Below are 21,225 nucleotides of genomic sequence, written 5' to 3' on the forward strand. Positions count from 1 at the left end.
CTCAAAGTCTTCTCCAGACTAAGATATTACTTACTGAGTGTTAACTAACCAGCAGTCTTCATGCAATATCACATTACATAAAAAACCATGGATATAGAATCATTGGATTTGTTTGTATTCACGGACTTTCCACTTTCAATTTACTACTATCTTTTGAGAATTTATTCTAAGTCAGACACTTGACTCTGAAATTGTATCAGTTAAAAGGCAAAAATCTTGTTGCAGCAAAGTACTATTCTAATGAGGAAAATGTAAAGTATTGTCTATGAATTTAGAAGTAGTATTCTATAAAAGTTTATAAATATCTTCTAAGTGAAAATGAAACACTTGTCCAGGATTCTGAATCTCCATTTAATAGGCTTTTAATCTCTTACTCTGTTGGAGAAGTACATATTCTGTGATCAGAGAAGACTGTTGAATATTACCAATATTCCCTTCTAAAATTGTGTGATCAGTCTTCACATAAATTTTTCTGAGTTAGAAATCAATAACAAATAGTGAGTTGCAATGACTGATGACTTGAGCTACAAATGAAATGCCTTCTAACAAATATATGGAAAGAATTAAAATTAGCAACACCCAGCTTTAATTTGGTGAGGAGAAAATAAGATCTATTACTTTAGAATTAAGTCATTTTGTTATCTAAATATTTGATTAGAAGAACTGACCATAATTTTAACATCTTTACATGTCATATGCTAGGAAATGAAAAATGTCAATTAATCTTAATTTTAAAGCACATAATATCATGGTTTCCCTGAGTGTGGCTACTCATCACAGTGCACATTACATTTTAAAAATGAGATTATCCAATGTGATTCTGCATCACTAAGTTTTAAATGTTTTTTAGAAGTTAATGGGATGTTAATATAACACTATTAATTTAGTACTATTAATTTAAGGTTATTATCATAATTCTAAATATCCACTTTTATTGTAAAAGAGAATGTGATGTGTTTTGATATAAATTAGTTTTAGATAATTAGAATGTACTGTTTTATTACTCATTTAGAAGCTAGATACTAACTCAGCTGGCACTAATACTTATTAATAAGTATTTAATATTTACTAGAAAAATATTGGTAAGACTAGGTGATTTTCATACTATAATCTTAGAAGAATTCACCAAGCTTTGTGTAATTACATGACAGCATCCAAGATCATCAGTAACAAGAACAGTCTTGTAGGAATATCTGTTAGCCTATGGCAAGTTCATATGCCCACACAGGAAACAATATACCTTTTTCTGAAAAAAAAAAATTCTAAATTCTTTGCAATTCCCCATGTATTTAGCTACAGTCTCCAGAGTATACATTCAACATTCTGTTTATTACTTCTTATTGAAGTTATTTTCTAAATAATTTGGCGGAGCTTTGTGTTACTGCTAAATGCACTATTTTTCCTCTATTATGAGATACATAATATGCTATATTAAACTATTGCTTTGTATTATTTAAAATTTTATAGGCAGGATTCATTTCTTCCTGTGGTTTAGAGATAGTCCATTATCTAAAGGGGTGGAAATTCTTTTTCATATTTTAATTAAGTAAAAAGCACTTCTTCTTTGATTCTAATTAATTAACTTTTTAATTTAAAACCTTCAGGTATAAGCCTTCTCAGTTCTAATGTAGAATTTTTAATATAGAATGCTGACATTTTGAATTCAAAACAATAGTGGTTATATTTAGTGTTTGAAATCTGTCATCTGACAGGACAAAGCTACTCACCCCCACATCAGGAAACATAGGAATCAGCTGCTGTTCATGAGAAAAATTTTTAAAAATCAAAACTTGCTCATCTCAATGAATCTGCATAACCCTTCACATGTCATTTTTATTGAGATTTTAAACTTATGTATTAGCTAAGAAAGCACGGACCAAGGTCTACTCAAGTGAAAAATGTAGGGTTTGCAAGTGGAAGAAGACTATGAGGTAAAATACAAAAAGAGAGCTGTTGGAGCAGCTTAATGGTAGTGACTCAAGCATGAAATCACTGATGATTTGAAGTATTATGTCATTTGTAAATTAATGCCCACAGTAAATTATACGTAATGCTGAAGGAAGGGCAAAATACAGAATAAACCTATATGAAGTATTGTATATAGAAAATGACAATCATTTAGTACCTTCTGTCTGTGAATATAATGTAACCCTTCTATTAATTACAATAAAAATATGAAGAAAAATAATAAAATAAATAAATTGTCCAATTAGTTTTAAAAAATCAGAAAACAAAGACTGACAAATAGTTTAACTATTTTAGATGTACTTTTCTTTAGCTTTCATCTCAGTAGGAATATGGTAATTTTTATGCATAGTTACTTTTTTGTTATTAATTCAGTAATTGCTTATAGGGCAGCTCTTTTGTTCCTCCTCAAGTCTGGTTTCCATTGCAAAAAAAAATGGAAATAAATTTCAAATCTAAGTAAGATTTTGCTTTTTCTCTCTCCAAAATATCCCAGGATTGCTTCCAAAGAAATAAAATGTTATGGCGCAACTTGGTCTTAGAATGTCTGGTTTCTTGATGTCAATGCCACCTTTTTACTTATCCTATGTCCCAAATTTATTGATTTTGTGCCATTATATGTTCCCCACTATTCTCAAACAAGCATGCATGCCATGGTAGTGGCATGTCCTCTTTCTTTACATAACAGCACTTCTGTGTATATGCAGAATGCTAGATCTATCTCTTCTTTTAGTTCTTCTCAGTCATTTTTTTTTTACCAAATACTCCTTTCTCAACTATGTTTTTCTAAAACACATATTTACAGTCTTTTTTTTCATGCTTTATTCATTATCTATCACTGCTTTGACTAAAAGGCTCTTATTGGTTGGTTTAAACAACACAAATGATTTCCTGTTTTTTTTTTTCTATAGTTCTTTAGAATAAAAAGATTGCACAGATCTTACAGGAAGAAAACCAAGAAAATCATTTTTTCCTTCCTGTGGGTCCTATGAAAAATCTGTTCTCTAGGGTTTTCTTCTCTTTTTTTCTTTTTCTTTATTTTTCCTTTTTTGGATTTTTTTAGCAGTAACTCAGAGCTATGAGCTTGCTAGACAAGCACTCTGGCCACTTAAGCCATGATTTCCTAGTTTATACAGAATAACCACATTTCTTGACCCTCCATCTTTAATTATGGAGTCATGGGGAAATGATTCAATTTCAATTTCAATGATCCTTTTTTTCTGTTTTCAATTTTTCCTTCTGAACAAAGAAGTATTGTCTGCTTTTAAGAACTCAAATGATCCTACTGATGCTAACTAAATCACATCTCAAGATTCCAAACACAATCCCATCTGCCAAGCCATTTTTGTTGCGTAAATTACTAGGTTCACAGGTTTCAAGAGTGAAGCTTGTAGATGGTTTGGAAACCATTCTTATGCTGACCTCATCCGGCTTCATTTTTATATATAATACCACCATCTGCTCATGTTTGTTTATTTGCTAGGGCTGTCTTGGTTTAATTGAAACTAAGTTTCTCAAAAGCACATTCTAGTATACATATTATTTACTTCTGCATCCCCAAGGTCTAGAATAGTACCTGGAATATAGAAAACATTAAAACTATTTTAAAAAATTGTGAGATAGCCATAGGGACCAATAAGGACAGAATGGAGATGGAACAAGATGGTAGTGCATTAAGATCTTCTACCCATGATCCATCCAAAGTCAGAGACCTTGATCACTACTTTCACACCAGTCTACATTTACAAGAGCTCAGGAAACTATGTGGGATGTCACTGAATGTGGATTTAGTGGAAAAAAAGAAAAGAAAAGAAAATTTATGTTGAAGGGGCCAGGAGTTTGGCCTAGTGGTAGAGTGCTTGCCTAGCATGCACGAAGACCCGGGTTCAATTCCTCGGTACCACATACATAGAAAAAAGCCAGAAATGGTGCTGAGGCTCAAGTGGTAGAGCTCTAACCTTGAGAAAGTCCAAAGACAGTGCTCAGGCCATGAGCTCAAGCCCAGGACTGGCAAAAAAAAAAAAAAATCTATGTTGACATGGGTAGAAAGGAAGGAGTTGCCCATATCTTCCATCTGCTAAACAAGAAACAAAGCAAAGGATCTTATCTGAGAAAGGAGATTGATTCACACAGGCCTTACACTTGAAATCCAGTTACCCATTCACAGTGGTGAAAAACAGTGTCACCCAGAGTGACATGACCCCTGGATCTAGACTTGTGCCCACACTTTGAGCTACTGGACCTGTGTTAGGTAACTAAGGAACAGCTTCTACTACCTCTCCTCTGGGTAGCAGAGCAAGCAACCTGGCCTAGCTCTTTGTCTTGGATTTCAGCTTGAAACCCATTAAACTTGCACCCATGGAGCACATAGTCACATGTAGAGTTTCCAGATTTTTCCCAGTGTCACCTGTGACCTGAACCCTAGTGGGAAGCCTGAAGTTTTTACATCACTGGTGTGGGCACACTTCACTACAGACTGCACATATTCCTTGGACTACGAATCTTGGGCACAAGAGGGATAACTATTTTAATATCTATCTGTGTAGCTAAGGGTCTGTGTACAAATGTCTAGCAACATCACAGAGCCCAACTATCCGCAGGCTTGCTGATTCCTTTTTAGACTTCCCCTGACATAAGCAGCCAACCAAACCCCACCTGATACACAACTGGTTCCAGCATAATCTGAGACCCCTGAGGCTACATGCTTTCTTTTGGCTCTGAGTCTCTAATACAAATGAGTTTTGCCCCCTTCTTGTTAGTTCAGTGACTTTCTCCAAAACTATTCTGTATAATTCTACTATGGAATGAGACTCCATTCATTTAACCAGGCACTGTAACTTTGGACAGATTCTAGGATATCCTACCCCACGGACTTGCCCATGGACAGAGACTCTAGAATAGTGTCAGAAGATGTAGAGACATGCAGATCCTGTAAATCAGACATCTATTCTTTCCAGCATCACCTCAATTGGGTTGTAGCTGTAATACCGGGTCCCAGGACCACCTCAGCAGAAAGCAGAACTTAGTGCAATCCTTATGCTAGCCAGTCCTATAATGACTATATAAAACTCACTAGAATTTACCACTGGGATTGACTCAACATTGCAGTGCCATTGGCATAGGAGACTCCAGCTGAATGCTACAGTGATTCTATTCAGAGGTAGGCAGAACTCTGTGGTGCACAATGATAGGACGAGTAATTCCAAGTGAACCATTTGAGATGATCCTGTCATCTAGGGAGAAGCTTTCCAGGTCAGTTCTCATTGTAGGTAACCTCTATGTCATGCTGAAGAAAACTACTGCACATATAGGACAACCCTGGCTTGGATCCAAGTCCCATGACGAAACAGTAAATAAACACACAGTGCACCTGCATTAAAAGTAGATTTAAGGTGCCAGTTGCATTAAACATAGATTTAAGATGCTGAAATACCAAAAGTGACAACACGCTCAGAGAAAAATAAGTAGCCGGCTTGAATTTCTTGAAAGATGAGCACAAACAAAACCAGACTACAGAGTTGCATTAATGCCTAGCGTCTCAGTGTGTGTAGCATTTGTACATCCACAAATATCAAGACCTTTTAGGAAACAAGGATCTCACTGTAAAAATAAAGCATTAAAATATGACGACTCTGCCAGATGCGGTGGCTCAGACTCAAAAGGCTAATATCTGAGGATCGCGGTTCAAATCAAGCCCGGCCACTAAAGAATATGAGACTCTTATCTCCAATTCACCACCAGAAAACTGGACGTGGTGCTGTGGTTCAAGGGGTAGGGCGGTACCCTTGAGCTGACAATCTCAGAAACAGTGCCCAGGCCCAGAATTCAAGCCCCACAACCAACAAAATAATAATAATAATAATAATAATAATAATAATAATAAAATATGGCCAGACAGTAACTAACAGAGGAAATTGTGGGGCCTCCTAGCTGACGGCGTAGAGGCCTAGATTGTTATCTATGCTTCCAGGACTCTGTGCTCATACACTCCTGGGCACATCCAGGCCGGAGCCAGCGGGCCCTGGCTGCTTCAGCCTGGAGCCCGAGCTCCTGGAAGCTCCCTGCAGGTGAGGCGTGTCTCAGGACACCAGTGACTGAAGGTCACATTCAGGGAGGTCCTTACTTGTTGCTGGTATGACATGGCGGCCACCACTTGATCTGTATTTTAACGAGCACCGTTTCTTAAAATTAGATCTGCACTTGGAGTCTGGTCTCCGGATTCTGTGTACCTGGGATTATTCGTGGGCTCCTCGCCATTCTACCCATCTCCCAGACGTCCGAGAAGGACCCCAACAAGAAATCTTCGACTTAAAATCCGAAAATTTAGAAATCTCAGAAATCTGCAGAAATGGAAAGAGATGTTTGCAAGGAGTGCTAACCAAAATATAAAGAGTTAAAAAAAACTCAGTATGATAAGCAATATTAATAATTAAGCAATAGATATCTCTCAGAAGGCACCCAAATGAACAATATATGAAAAGTGTTCAACATCACTAGTCAGCGTGTAAATGGAAACCATTATTTCTATGAACTATCACCTGTGCCCTTTCGAATAAATATTAGAAAGAAGGAAGGTAGCAGTTGCTAGTGAGGCTGTTGAGGAAAGGAATTCCTGTATACTCTTGTCAGCAGTATAAATTAGGGCAGCTGTTACAGATTGATCAATGTGTGTTAAGCTGCAATAGCATAGGAGCAAGAAGTTATTTTCCTAGTTCATTACAATAAAGGACAACCTTTGATAGAAATGTACCCTATGACAAAACTTAACAAAAGAATGTTGAGTGTCTTCTCTGTAATGCTTGGGTAATGCCAGATGGATAACATGTAATGTTGCTAAAATATACCATTTGCATATATATATATATACAGTAATATCACTAAGTAATTCATTAGTATGTATAACATATGTATATGTTACATTTTAAGTTTAAAAAGGAATACCTGTTAAATGAATAGTTGTTAAGTTCAATAAGCAAAACAGGTATCCGTGACTAGAATTATTACATTCAATATTAAATTCAGTAATTTTACTTCACATATTTGTGATTTCATTTGGATTTAAGGATAAAGTAAAAATGCTTGTAACAAAATAATGTATGTCATTTCAGTCTGAAAAACCCTCATACTTACATAAGAAATAACTTTTAAAATAGCCTACTTGTACTGAAAGATGGTAATTAGATAAAAATTTTATACTCTTAACTGTAACAATAAAATTGCATACTAGATTTAAACCAGTTCACTTCATAAAGATTCCAATCTATTCAGAGGAGGTGCTGGAGAAAAGAAATGTCCATACATTTCATCCTAAGAACTTTGTACCTCACATTCTACTAATTAAAATATGCTAACACTCATTAAAATAATTAATTTATCATCACAATGCATTCCCTTTTGTGCAGTCATAAGTGTTTCCTGATTGCTATAATTTAACTTTTGCCTCTACAGTATTATATTTTTTGGTTACTACACTTAAATGACATCTCAGTCATTCTTTCTGGTAGCTTAAAAGCAGGTATATGCAGTTTTACCTATACCACAGAGTGTCATTAACAAGATGAAATATGAGAACAAAGGATACTGTTTATTCTGATAAAGATTTTACAAGTCCTAATTACTGATATCTTCACTTAAATGTAACAATAACTTATGATGAGCTTGAAATTATTCACACAATATAGAATCTACATAGGTATATGGATTTGTCTGGAATAAGAAATATGTAAATTATCTGATCAGCATATGTGTTAACTCTATTAATAATCTTAATAATATATATTTTAACAATAATTAAAACAAAATTGTAATTAAAGTTAATTAATTGAAAAATTAAAATTGAAATTAATATGGAAAATTAAAGATGAGTTATACAGACTTATGTAATACACACATATATATGTAGAGAGAAAGAATTTGTTCTCTGTGAACTACAAAATGTTAATGATTTTTTAAATTTAAAATGAACACCAACAGAGGTGAGTATTTAGTGTATTGTTATTTAACCATAAAGAAAATTAAAATTGCTATTTGTGAGGGAATGGCTCAACACAGAAACCATCATGTTAAATGAAATAAGACAAATTCAAAAAAGATAAATATCACATATTTCAATTCATATATTGATTCTGGGTTATATATATACATATATAATTTACTTTATGTAGGGGGTAATAAACAGAAGGGTTAGAATTACATGAGTCAAGTAATGAACATATTTCCTTTCATGCAGTGTCATCTGTTCCCTCACATTTTCAATCATAATAAGGCATTAATAAGGCAAAATAATGCATCCCTCCCTCTCTTGTCCATCCATGAGCTGGACAGTTCATTTTCATCAGTGTCCAGTCAACTCCACTGCTGTACTTTTCATGCTTTGTTCCCTTGAGTCCGGTGCCTTCCTCCCATCCTCCTGAAGAAATGCACATGAATACACCAGAGGTAAGGAAAAAAAAGATAGATTTGTCCAAAAAATTAAAAATAGATCTCTTGTTTCTATATATTAATTGTATATAATTCCATGATTCTGAAAGGAAGATTGTTTGGGGCCAAGAGAAATCTGCAGGTGGTGGAAGGTGAAACAGGAGAGTATGACAGGGGATATGAGTAGTCTAGAAGTAGGAAGTGTGACTATTCTGGAAGTGTATTCCATATTTTAAAAAAATGTATAATGAAATGCTTGAAGTTCTCTTAAAGGAAGAAGTGAGGAGGAAGACTAACAAAGAATGATATAAAGAAGGTGAATTTGATTTTATATGCATGTAAGAAGCATTAAATCCACATAAGGAAAGGCAGAGGAAAGGTGTAATATGGTAACGGTGAACTTGACTGTGTGTACATATGTAATTAACACAATGACGGCCTTTGAACAATTCATTTATAATAATAAAACACACCAGAAAAGAAAGCATGTGGGATTTAGGACAAATGTTATAATTATGCAGCATAAATTCCACTTTTGTAAAAGGAGGTAATCCATTTCTGTGGAGACAATTTGTCTGTGCCAATTAAGACCAAAACCCTCCGGGGATGCGGCCAAATTTGAAGGGCTCTGAGCTGTCCTGGGCCTCCAATTCACTCTCATTCCATTTACACTGTCTCCCAGGCATCTACACCTCTTACCAAACTCCACTCTTCTCTTCTTTACCTTTCTCTTCTAGATCCAATGCAAAACATAGGGTACTAAAAAACTGAAGTGAATGTAAATGTCTAAAGAAATGACAGGTTAATACGACATATTTATGAATGTCACCTATGAGCAAGATGGAAAGATAGCTCAAGATGAAAATGGAAAAGGAAATTCTTTTTTCAAAAATAAAATGTTACAAGGCTTTATCTCTAGCGTTTTGAATATATCTATATATTTTTGTATGGTAACCCTCACATTAGAGATAAGCTGACACTGAATGATCTTAAAGCCTCACTACCATGAAATTCTATTCCATTTATCACTAATCATTTTGTTAAATGAGGCTGTACTCTTAATTTTCCTAAATATTAGCCATCTTCACTTTTATTTTGGAGGAAGAGAATTTTACTTTCCTAGAACTGATGACAAATTATGAAAATAAAACTGAAAAAGAGTAGACTTATTTTTCACTCCTAGAACAGATTTTACTAAGCTCAATTCAGAACTTTTACAAATGACCACTCTTCATGGATTGATTTAGTTTTTAAATTTTAATTAGTTTGCAAGCTAGTCAATAGTTAAGCTACTAATGGTATTAACTACTCACTTACAATTATTTTTATTGTATTTTTTCTCAAAGAATTTTGATCCATTAGCTTAAAGTGTATTCAGATAAGAAAAAAAAATAAACAACTAAACTTAACATGAAGTTTTGTATCTATCGGAGTAGTTAGTGTTTTAATTGACTGAAGATATTTACAAAACTAAATATATCTAAAACCATAAAATTTCTTAAATTAAGTGTGCATTTAATCAGATTCTCCTTCTCCTTCTCCTTTTCCTCCTCCTCTTCCTCCTCCTCCTCCTTCTTCTCCTTATTCTTCTTCCTCTTTTTCTTCTTCTTCCCTCCTTCTACTCCTCCTCCTCTTCCTTCTCCTCTTCCTCCTCCTCTTCCTCCTCCTCCTCTTTCTTCCTGTTTTTCTTCCTCCTCTTCTCTTCCTTTTAATGATAAAAATCTAGGGATTTTTATTTCTTCATCCAAAGGGTATTCAGTTGCAAGTTTCGATGTTAGGAAAAGGAACACATCCACGTATAAATAATATTAAAGAAACTTTGATGGAGTTTACTGTGTAAGTGAATTGTTACAACATATTTTTGTATGCTTTTCTGCAAATATGATCTGATTCCAAAGAATTAATAAATGATTAGTTATTTGCCATTTGTTTTTACTTTCTTTTGCTGGTGATAACAAGTGTATGGGGAAAAGTGTTGGATTTTAAATATTTTACAGACGCTAAAGAAATGTGACTTTGAGTGCCTTGTAATAGTTGAAGTCTGTTTTATTTTTGTGCAACATGAGAAAGATATTCTCGGGGCAACTAAGTACATGGGATAAATTGGCTGTCTATTGTGGCAGTTGTTAAGATATATGCAGTCAAGGATCTTCTTGGCCAATTAGGTGTTATGAGAGCAGTATTTAAGGTTTTCCAGAAAACATGCAAATTTATTTCTTCCATAAATCACTGAAGTATAGGGTATTCCACTATAGTTTAGATTTCATTCCATGTAGGAACTTTCTCCAATCTACTTTTCAATGCCTCACCTTTGTTTTCCCAACTGCTTCAGGACTCTCATAAGCTATTATAAGATTTTTCAGAGTACTTTCCTCTGTGTTAATAGTATAATCATTTACATAGCTAATAATGATTATTTTCCCTTCTAGAGAATGTGTGTCCTGAAGTTGAAAAGTATGCAATCCTTCCTAGCTCCTCAGCACAATCCTTTTGGTACATCATTATTCCTCCAGATAGAGCAGGAGAATGGGAGGTGAGGGGGACCGTGGGATTGTTACTTACAGACTTCAGTTTATTGACACTAGAATTTAAATGTGACAGAGAGACAGGGGTCTCCTTTAATAGGAGTCAAGTGCGCTTTATTGTTCTTGTTTACTGATGGCTAACAGATTTATCAATGTGTTTGTCTGTTAAATGTCAACATTGATTACTATTCAAACCTTCACCTGTGATGGGACAGTTTCAATGCATGGGTGCATTCATACCACTTCTGCATCATCAAGCTGTCAATAAGCTTGGGACTGCATGTGTCCCAATAAAAATGGAACTGTGAAGCCCCTTGTTCAACATTTTTAAATGTGGAATGTTACCGCCATGCATTAAGCCAAGAGGCAGTCTTGTGAATTTGCATGGGTTAGGAATACAGAAAGCCAGCCCTGTCAGCAAGTTTCCGTAAGTTTCCAAATCTGATTTATGAATTCCCTTCCCCTCACCCTGATTTCACTCACTGTCTCAGTTCCTCTTTTCTCTTCTACTAGGTCACACACTAAGGATTGTACAAGGAAAGCATTATCACGGGAATAACTAGAGAAAGGATGGATATTTATATGCAAAGCAAGCTACAGTCATCAATGGGGATGAAGGGAGGCTAGTGAGGAGCCCCTCCTCTAGGTCTGTTTCCTCAGCAACTGGGAAAAGACATTGTGTTAGCAACGTGTTGCTTAGGAGGGTGCCACGGAGCCCTGGGCTTTTCCCTGTCACTCTCCCAGCAAGGCAATTTCTGAAATGAAAATCAAAGCTGACACTCATCATAGTTTTAAGACTCTTACTTTGAAACCTCAAGAGTAATGACTTCTACAACCATCACACACTTGGCAAAATTCCTTCTTCTCACACTTGGCAAAATTCCTTCTTCTCTTCCCCTTCATTTATGTCTGTGTGTCATTTGTCTTAATCTCTCTCTCTCTCTCTCTCTCTCTCTCTCTCTCTCTCTCTCTCTCTCTCTCTCTCTCTCTCTCTCTCTCTCTCTCTTATTAGATGGTTAAACCCTTATTTAGCCAAGGTTATGATTACAACTTCCCTCCACAATCTCAAAAATAGCATAATATTTTGAAATGATTCTGCAAATCATATATGTATTAAAAATAATAAGCAATTCATAAGCAAATCTTTCACTTGTGAACTGTGAAATTTACATCAGTTTTTACAATTTCAATTTTCTGGATTACCATAAAGCATTTTCTTTGGGGGTAATGACTTCCTAATTTTGGCTCAGAATCATCTTTATACTTCTGAAAACACAGAACTATGACAATACCATAATGACCAATTACCATCACTAGGACTCACATAAGGCCACATCAAAATAAGGATAAATACTATTGGTCCATGTATTATGTCTCAAGAGCCATTATTCTGGATTAAGTGAATTTCATTGAATAGGAATATTTCATCTATATGGAATTGTGTCTTGTGTTTTATTTAGTTTTGCTTTTAGAGAAGAAGTAATTATTCCTTAGTATCAGTGAGCTTTCCTGAGGACATACTGAGTAAATCATTATAGGCTCACCATCTAGAGCTGGAAAGTGTATACTTGGTGCTTTAGCTCTCTCTGAAGTCAGGCAATGAGTAATAGGGCAGTTAAAAGCACTTGGTGTGTGTTGGGATGGGAGAGTTAGAAAAGATGAAAAAAATAGATTAGATAATCTCTAGTTTCAAAGACATTTGGGAAAACAATTTGGGAAAAAAAAAATCTATCTGGTACCCTGCTGCTGGTCAAAGTGAATTGTGGAAATGAAATCCTGAACATGATAAAGTTACAGTGGCTTTTATTTAATATACTTCCCAGTGAATTATGATAGGCTGAACTAATAGACGATTCTGAAACTTCCTTAGGCAGTGTTCTCACATTTGGCCACTTCTTGCCTGATGCAACCTGAAGCCTCTCCAATCTTACCTTGCCTGCTGGTGGATGTAGGTATAATTCTTTGACATTGTATTAATTGACACAGTTGTTTTGTACAGCACTGTGGGATGCAATAAAATATACATCTAGGTCATCTCAACTTTTTTATGGTGAGAAAATTTGAAATACTCTAGTCTCATAAATTGAGAATGTAAAATTCACTGTTAGGAATGGTGCTCACTGTTCCACGAAGTGCATCACAAGGAAGTCACACCTGCCTGACCTCAGCAAATCCCCCTAATTATTTGGCACCCCTTTCCAATGACCTATTTCTACCTTGATTCTATTACATTCACCCCTTTGGTTCCACCATAAAAGGAACTTTATGAAGGAAATGAGCCAGGCAGAGGAGTAGCTTTCGTTATGTGTATTATGTTATATGACACCTACATTGGTATCAGTCTTGGAGCAAAGATTTAAATTTAAAATCTGCATGATGGATAAATGCAGAGAGGAACAGTGGATGATTATAGTTATAACACTCAACACACATACATGAAAATGAAATGAGGAAAAACGAGAAGATAGGCGAGGATGTAATAGATGGGAGAGTGGGAGAATGTGGAAAGAATGACACTGATCTAAATGTATTACTGTATACATATATATGGATTTGTGAAATTGAAACTTTTTTGTATAAATATCCAAACATAATAATGAAAAATAAAATCCCCATAGTCTGGAAACAGTGGAAGAAACATACTAGATATAGTCTAGAAATAGTCACAAAAGAAGAAGCAGAATTGCGTAGTAATGAGGCAGCTAGAATCTGCATCAACTGACGTGGGTGGGAAAAGTAGGGATTGTCTGAATTTCTGGTGCTCTGGGTTGGCAAAAAGAATTTACTAACACAAGTGAATAGGAAAAAGAAAATCTTATTAGAAAAGAGCCACAGAAGATAGCTATACTATGAGCAGTTGTGACCTAAGATAGAATCCTGTCTGCATTGTCTACTTAAAGTGAGCGTGTGGGTGTTTTCCTCCACAAAGGGAGTTTTCACTAAATAAACACATTTTGTATGTTACTTGATTGTACCAATGATAACTAATATTTCTCTTTTTATTTTTTTTATTTATTTTATATTTTTTGTTGGTTGTTTGGTTTGATTGAATTCAGGGATTACAGGGATTGGGTGTTGTCCCTGAGGGTTTTTTTTTTTGTTTGTTTGTTTTGTTTTGTTTTTTATCTCAAAGCTAGTGCTCTATCACTTTAAGACAGTACTTTAAGACAGTTTCATTTTTCTAGTGGATAATTGGAGATAAGAGTCTCATTGACTTTCCTTCACGGGCTGGCTTTGAACTGTGATCCTCAGATCTCAGCCTCCTGAATAACTAGGATTAGGGATGTGAGCCATCTGTATCTGACTTCTATTAATTTTTTATTTAGCAGTACTGGGCCTTGGCCTCAGAGCTTTGTGTTTATTACACAAGTGATCTGCCACTGGAGTAGTATCTCAAGACCATATGCTTTTTCAGATAGGTCTTATGTTTTGAACTGGGGCTGCCCTAGGCTACACCTACATTATTATAGGGATGAAACATACCCGCTATCTCACCAGACTTATGAAATGAGATAAAGTTGCCCTCCACTTGAAATCCTCACATTCTCCACCTTCAGAGTAGCTAGAGTTGTAGTATGAGTATAAATCCAGCATGGAGTGTTGCATCCTAAGACACTCTTTTGTATTTGGTCTAAATCTGTTTACATGGTAATCATTGAATAAATGATTCCTAATCTTAGAAACAATTATCCAATTACCTCTGAAGTTACTGTGCCTGAATTCCTTTTTTTGTTTTAAGCATATTTTCATAAGGATGGTCTCCTATAAATAGAAATGGTCTACTGTTAGATTAGGAAGAATGTTTTAAAATATATAAAGTATTTCCCATTTGAAAGAACATTCACCAATTAAGGGGATGGGTGGGGACTTTTTTTTTAAACTTGGGTTTCTCACTAAAGTGAAAATCCACAGTCTAGGTGCCACAATCTACTGGAGGTCATCTCAGGTGGTATCCCTTTGGGATATAGGGTAAGGAAGAAAAGTAACACCAACTTGAAGGTCTGATTTCTTCCTGGGTCCTTTGTCACTGAGTCGAGTTTGTCCTGTCATCTGATGATATCTACCAAACTGCCAGACAAATCTGTAAACTAACAGTAGGAATAGAAGACCTGATTGAGAGATTGCCAAATAAGAGGAAGAAAGGAGGAGGATGAATGAAATGATATTTTTTAAGGGAAGAGTCAAAATAATTGTGGTTTGTCTGGGCTTTTATAAGAGCATTAATTCATTTAAAATTGCTGTATTTTATGAAAAAAGTTTCTAAGAATTTTTACAATTGCTCTGGAGGATGAAAATATTGATTAAATACTGTTCTTACTCTGGAGTCTCTAAATTAAAAATTCAAGGAAAATAATGCATAAAAATAAATGATATTGAAATTGGATAGGGAAGGGCAGAAAACAAGATGAGGGGTGGGGATGGGGAGGAGGGAAATGGGACCAAGACATGTGAAAGGTTATCAATGTATGTGAATTAATGCACCTTCTATCTGGCAAATATCATGTAACCCTACTATTAATTACAATAAAAAAATGAAAAAAAGAAAATTAAAAAAATAAATGATATTGGAATCCATTAAATATAATTATGAACACATCAGACATATAACTTAATTTTATTTTTATTTCAAAGATTACCATTTCATTCACATCATCAGATATTAAGTTAAATAGTGAGATAACAAGAAATGCATTCTGTATTATTTTATCTTACCAATATTTCAAAATTTAAAGGATAGCACTAACGTTATTCATGTGTTTTATTATATAGACATAAATCATAACTTTGAATTAGAATTTGGTAACCAATCAGCCTGAGAATTATGCACTTTTTTCTAATTTTACTGTGAAAGTAAGGTCCAATTTACTCATATAAACCATTTCATAAGCAAACAATACCCACACTTTTTTTTTTTTTGCACAGATAGGGAGATGATCAAGAAGTGTAATTTATGTCTGATATAAGAAAACTAAAAAGAAAAAAAAATGTGTCCTTTTCCCTAACGTACATAGTTTGGTGGCTCATAAGAGGAAGAAAAAAAAATAGAGAGAGAACATGTCATTGCTATGTATTGATACCCTTTTGATTGTTTTCCAAAAGAATTACTTGATGGAAATCTTTCAGTATTTGACACCTCCTTTTGCCCTAGCTCCATTTTTCACTACTTTTCCCACTCCCAGTTCCTGAATGCTGCAAGATCGATAAGCAGTGTTACTTATCATAGTTCATCTGTACACAACAGAAACTAATGTGGCTATTTCAGTCAATTAATTTAAATTTGAGTGCAAGTAGAATACAACATGAATAGGAAAAGTACTAGAAAATTTCAAGAGCACTCAATGTTGCTGCCCAAAATCCCATATCCGTGACTGTGGACAAGAAATGGTTCAAACATTGAGATGATGATGATGATGATGATGATGATGATGATGATGATGACAGCAGTGGTGGTGGTGACTGCAAAGCCACTGTATAGAAGGCAAAATAAATATCTGCATTTTCCTTTCTACTTAATTAACCTAGTTTCTAATTAAGGCTAATTATTGAATCTGAAAATTGTATATGAATCTTTCATATTCTAACATGATTACAGTGGAAGCTTTCTGCCAAAATAGTCGTGTTACTAAGTTCTGATGTAGATTGTAGTAGCCATGCAGTGAGAACTAGATTGGGTCAGCTAACTAATTGCAAGTATAAATTGTTATTATCTCATATTGCATCCAAAAAATGAGGGAAGAGTGGCCGACAAATGAAAACAAATAAGTATATATCATCTTAGAAAGTGACAAGTTGAAAAATTAGGATTATTTTTTAGCAACAACCTGTTCCCTTTGGAATGGAAAGTTATTCTATTTAACTGATTTTGATAAATTAAAAAAAAATTTTCATTTAGTATATAGAACTCAGCCTTTATAGAATGCACTCACTGAATAAAATGATGTTTTTATGAAAATATCTCAAATGTTTTATGATTAAAGTAAGACTTTTTGGGTTCAATGTTATACATAGTTTTTAAAAATGTATGCAAAAATATCTTTTTATAAAGATTACATCAACTTCCATTTGCTTTTAATTGCTGTGTTGAATCTGCTCACATAAAAGGATATTTTTTGTGAGGTGCTAGGGACCTGACTTTCATTTTTGCATTTGCATTTATTATTTTACTTTTTAAGCTCCTTCTTTCCCTGAGAGTGGTGACTATGGAAAGTTTATTCTGTTGACAAGGACAGTTTGCATAGAACTTGAAAGAAAACACACATACACACACACACACACACACACACACACACACACACACACACACATTCTCAGGTTAACTCCATGTGGAGTAAAATAAATAATGAAAAATGGTATTCAATGATATAAAATTTATTTCCAAAGGTCTTCATTTTACCCAATTTGTGCCTTATCCTTTATTTTAATTTTCATTTAGGGAATATGTTAATTAGAATACCATGCATTCTTAGATAAAGAGTATGTGGTACTTTCACAAGAGGACATTATAAAATTTGATACGTTTAGCCCATCAGTTTTACAAGTGATTACTTTCTCTTTCTTGTTCACCATTCTCTTCTTCCCTTCCTCCATTCTACTATTCTGGCCTGCCTGCCTTCCTTCCTTCCTTCCTTGCTTGTTTCCTTCCTTCCTTCCTTCCTTCCTTGCTTCCTTCTTTCTTTCCTTTCTTCCTTCCTTCCTTCCTTCTTTCCTTCCTTCCTTCCTTCTTTCCTTCCTTCCTTCTTTCCTTCCTTCCTTCCTTCCTTCCTTCCTTCCTTCCTTCCTTCCTCTTTTCCATCTTTTTCCTCTTACACACACACACACACACACACACACACACACACACACATTCTAAAAGTTGGAATTAATAAAGGTTTTGCTCATTAGTTAAGCATATTCTCTGATCATGAAAAAGAATCTCATTCGTTAACATTATGACATTTCACATGAGAACCAAATTTTTCCTTTTTGTGGAAAAGCATATCATATTAACAGATAACAAGCACTGCTGCCATTCCCTCCCAGCCAGGTCACTGTGAGCTTTATTAGTACCAATGACTTTAGCAGGGCAAATATCTGTATAGGTTGAATAATTATTTTCTAGCCAGTGTGGTCATAGTAGCCATACGTTCAACAGGATTTCATTTTTCACTGAAAAGAAGCATCCCTCCTTGTATTTCTCTTTGAAAAGGCAGCTACAGAGGGATCTTTCTTGTATCGTATAAAGAATATATTATAACTGTTGAATATATTAAAACTGTTAACAAGAATAAAGAATATATTAAAACTGTTGCATCAAGACAAAGAACCTGAGTTTCTGATGGCTATAAGAAGTAAAAGTCTACCACAAATCAGAAATTTATGTAAGAAAGAAGTGAACTCATATTAAACAATGTGAGCCAGTCCCAAAGGAACACAGGCTCCATGTTTTCCCTCATTTGTAATAATTAGTATGCATCTAAGATTTTCCTAGCTGAGGAGCACAATAGCTCAAAAGCTATGTGTATAAGGTCATATAGGAAGAAGCTAAGCAAAATGAGCTTCAGGATAGGCAAACATCCTTGTGGTTATTGTTTTTAATATTTTATGTGATGTGAAGGTATTTCTTCACACACACCTCTTTTTTTTCTTTTTGTTTTTCTTTTATCTTTCCCTTATGATTTATCCTCTGTTGTTGTTTTATCTGACTTTTGTACCTGGTGCATTTTATATACATTTATTTGCTTACATGAATCAAGGAAGGGAAAGAGAAAAACATGATGAGTCAATTGACAAAGAATGAACCAGTGTAACGGTGATATTCATAAGACAATATGATGGAGGTGAACTCTACAACTTGGGATGGAGAGGGAGCAAAAGCCAGAGAAAAATCATTGATGGGTAACAATGACCAAGATGTAATACACCCACTACCTGATGAATGCAACTGTAGCCCCATTATTCATCACTATGAAAAAAAATTAAAAATAAATAAATGAAATAAAATAAGAAAATCATTGGGGGGATATATTTGTACATATTTTATCATGTATTCTGATTATTAAGGTACTATTTTATTCATATTTTCACCTTTGGTTCTTTTCCTTTTTTCTTTTTAACTTTTATTTTTATTGTATTTTTGCACTTTCAACTCAGGGACTTGTACTTACTACCTTAGTGCTCTACTTCTTGAGTCACACCTCCAACCCTGTTTTTTTTTTTTTTTTGCTGGCTATTTTGACACAGAGTCTCAGAATCCATTCTGCCAGAGTTGGCATGTAAACACAACATTTTTATCTCATCTTGGTGAATAGTTGGGAGTATAAATATTATTCAACATAGCTATCATTTAATATTTTCTTAATTGGATCAATGTAAATATGGTGCAAAATATCTGCATATTTTGCATAAAATTTTAGATTACAAACAAATTTAATAAGAGAAAAATATGTGTTTGGTTGCTGTACCTTTTCCTCTGAATTTAATTAAGTACTCTATACTTTTCCCACAGAATATGAAACTTTGCAATTTCTTTTGGAATCCAGTTTTAATTTTGCCAATAATATATGGCCTGCATGCATGCACTGTATTAACACAATCACATATTGCAGGAAAAAAATGGAATACACATGTTCATCTGAATCCAAATAACCTTTTAGAAAAACTGTGGGCAAAAGATATAGTGATAACTGTCAGAGTTCTTTTATTACAACACCTTACCACAGTCATTACCGTGGTTCTCCACATTTTAATGCCTTCATTTGTAATATGAAAAGATAATTTATCCTTTCTACAAATACGATTAGCTGAGTGGAAATGTTTGATGTTGATGTTTTTACAATATAAACTAGATGCTAACACTGGAAGTCTAACATTGTCATATTGTAAAATATTTTTAAATCAACTTTAATTCCCCTCCCCCCATTGGATTACGATGATCTCGGTGATCTTGTACTCAGTACTAGGCTGAAATAAAGGAAATTAGAACCTTGCAGTATTACCGCTGATGTCTGTGAGCTCAGTGATGTTAAGCAAGCCATTTATTACTTGAGCACATACTATCTGCTAAAGAAGTATAGCTGGACAAGATAATCTCCATAATGTCTCCTCTACCTTTAGTTATTTTTGTAATTTGCATATACATAATTTATTTATGCCTGACATTTTAAATTGAGCCTACATGTAGCCAGAAAAAGGTAAAGGTGTAAATTATTCTACAGTGCTATACTGACATCATTTGGTAAGGTTTCAGTTGATAATAATTTAATGTAGAGATTGACAAACAGGCAGGCGCTCTACTGGATGGTTGATGAGAACTCAGAATCATTCATACACATTTGTGGCAGACAGTGTTCTGGCCATGAAATCCGTGTCTGTGAGACCAAAAAAAAAAAAAAAAGTTTATAGAGCAAAGAATGAGATTGTAAGTTCAAAATCGAAATATTAAAATGCTACCGGTAATATATTTAAATGAATGATAAAACATTTCAACCAGGAAACATGGAAAAAGCAAAGCTGCTTAGATTAAACTAGCGACACTGCTCAGAGATCTTACAAAAATGATGAGCAACTATGTGTTCACGACAGGAAGCAAAGCAAAAGAGCATTTGGGAGAATGAAGAGGAGAAAGTTCCCCCCAATCACAAATAAAGATCGAACACCCCAGGAAACCAAATCTCCCAGGGATGTACGTGTTTGCTATTTGACTTAGCCCCCCTTTAGGACTTTGTTTCCATGATCTGGCGTGAAGGATGGTGTAGGAATGTACATGCCAGAAATAAGAGCAGGGGTATCTTTTTTATTTTTTATTTTTCCCCTCTCTCCTTCTTTCTCTTTTTTCTTTCTTAATTGCAAGAAGCAATTCCAGAATCTCGCTTCCTGGGATTGCATTACCAACCCCAGCGGATTCGATGGGGCTGATTACCTTAGCCTGGAAACAGAGAGTCTTTCTGCGCTGCGGGGGGAGGGGAGGCCTCTCCAGCAGAGCCCTCCTCCGCCAGCCCTCGCCCCTCTCGCCTCTCCCCTCCCCAAGCATTCACTTGCAAATCGCCCGCTGCCAGCCGCAGCCAACACTTCCCGGACTCTAACCTTCCCCGGGCGAGAGCTGCAGCTTCATCAGCAGAACCTTTCTCTCTGGGTGAGGAAGGGCTCTTCTCCCTGTTCCTTTTCTTTTCTTTCTTTTATTTTTTTTTTCTTTCCTCTTAATCAGAATCACTGAATGAAAGCCAATCAGAGGGAGAGAGAGAGAGAGAGAGAGAGAGAGAGAGAGAGAGAGAGAGAGAGAGAGAGAGAGAGAGAGAGAGAGAGAGAGAGAGAGAGAGAGAGAGAGAGAGAGAGAGAG

At 35.0% G+C, this 21,225-nt stretch overlaps 1 protein-coding gene across 1 annotated transcript in view; it reads left to right on the top strand.

The window, feature by feature from the left end:
- Positions 1-20,937: 20,937 nt before the first annotated feature.
- Positions 20,938-21,225, top strand: part of LOC150064635 (cadherin-10) — a 142,454-nt gene continuing 142,166 nt past the window's right edge. Inside the window, exon 1 of the mRNA XM_090332099.1 lies at positions 20,938-21,021. The gene's annotated coding sequence lies outside the window, so the exon portion shown is untranslated. The remainder of the gene's footprint in view (positions 21,022-21,225) is intronic.

This window comes from Megascapheus bottae, chromosome 4, assembly GCF_031878675.1.
Source record: "Megascapheus bottae isolate mThoBot1 chromosome 4, mThoBot2.hap1, whole genome shotgun sequence".
NCBI lineage: Eukaryota > Metazoa > Chordata > Mammalia > Rodentia > Geomyidae > Megascapheus > Megascapheus bottae.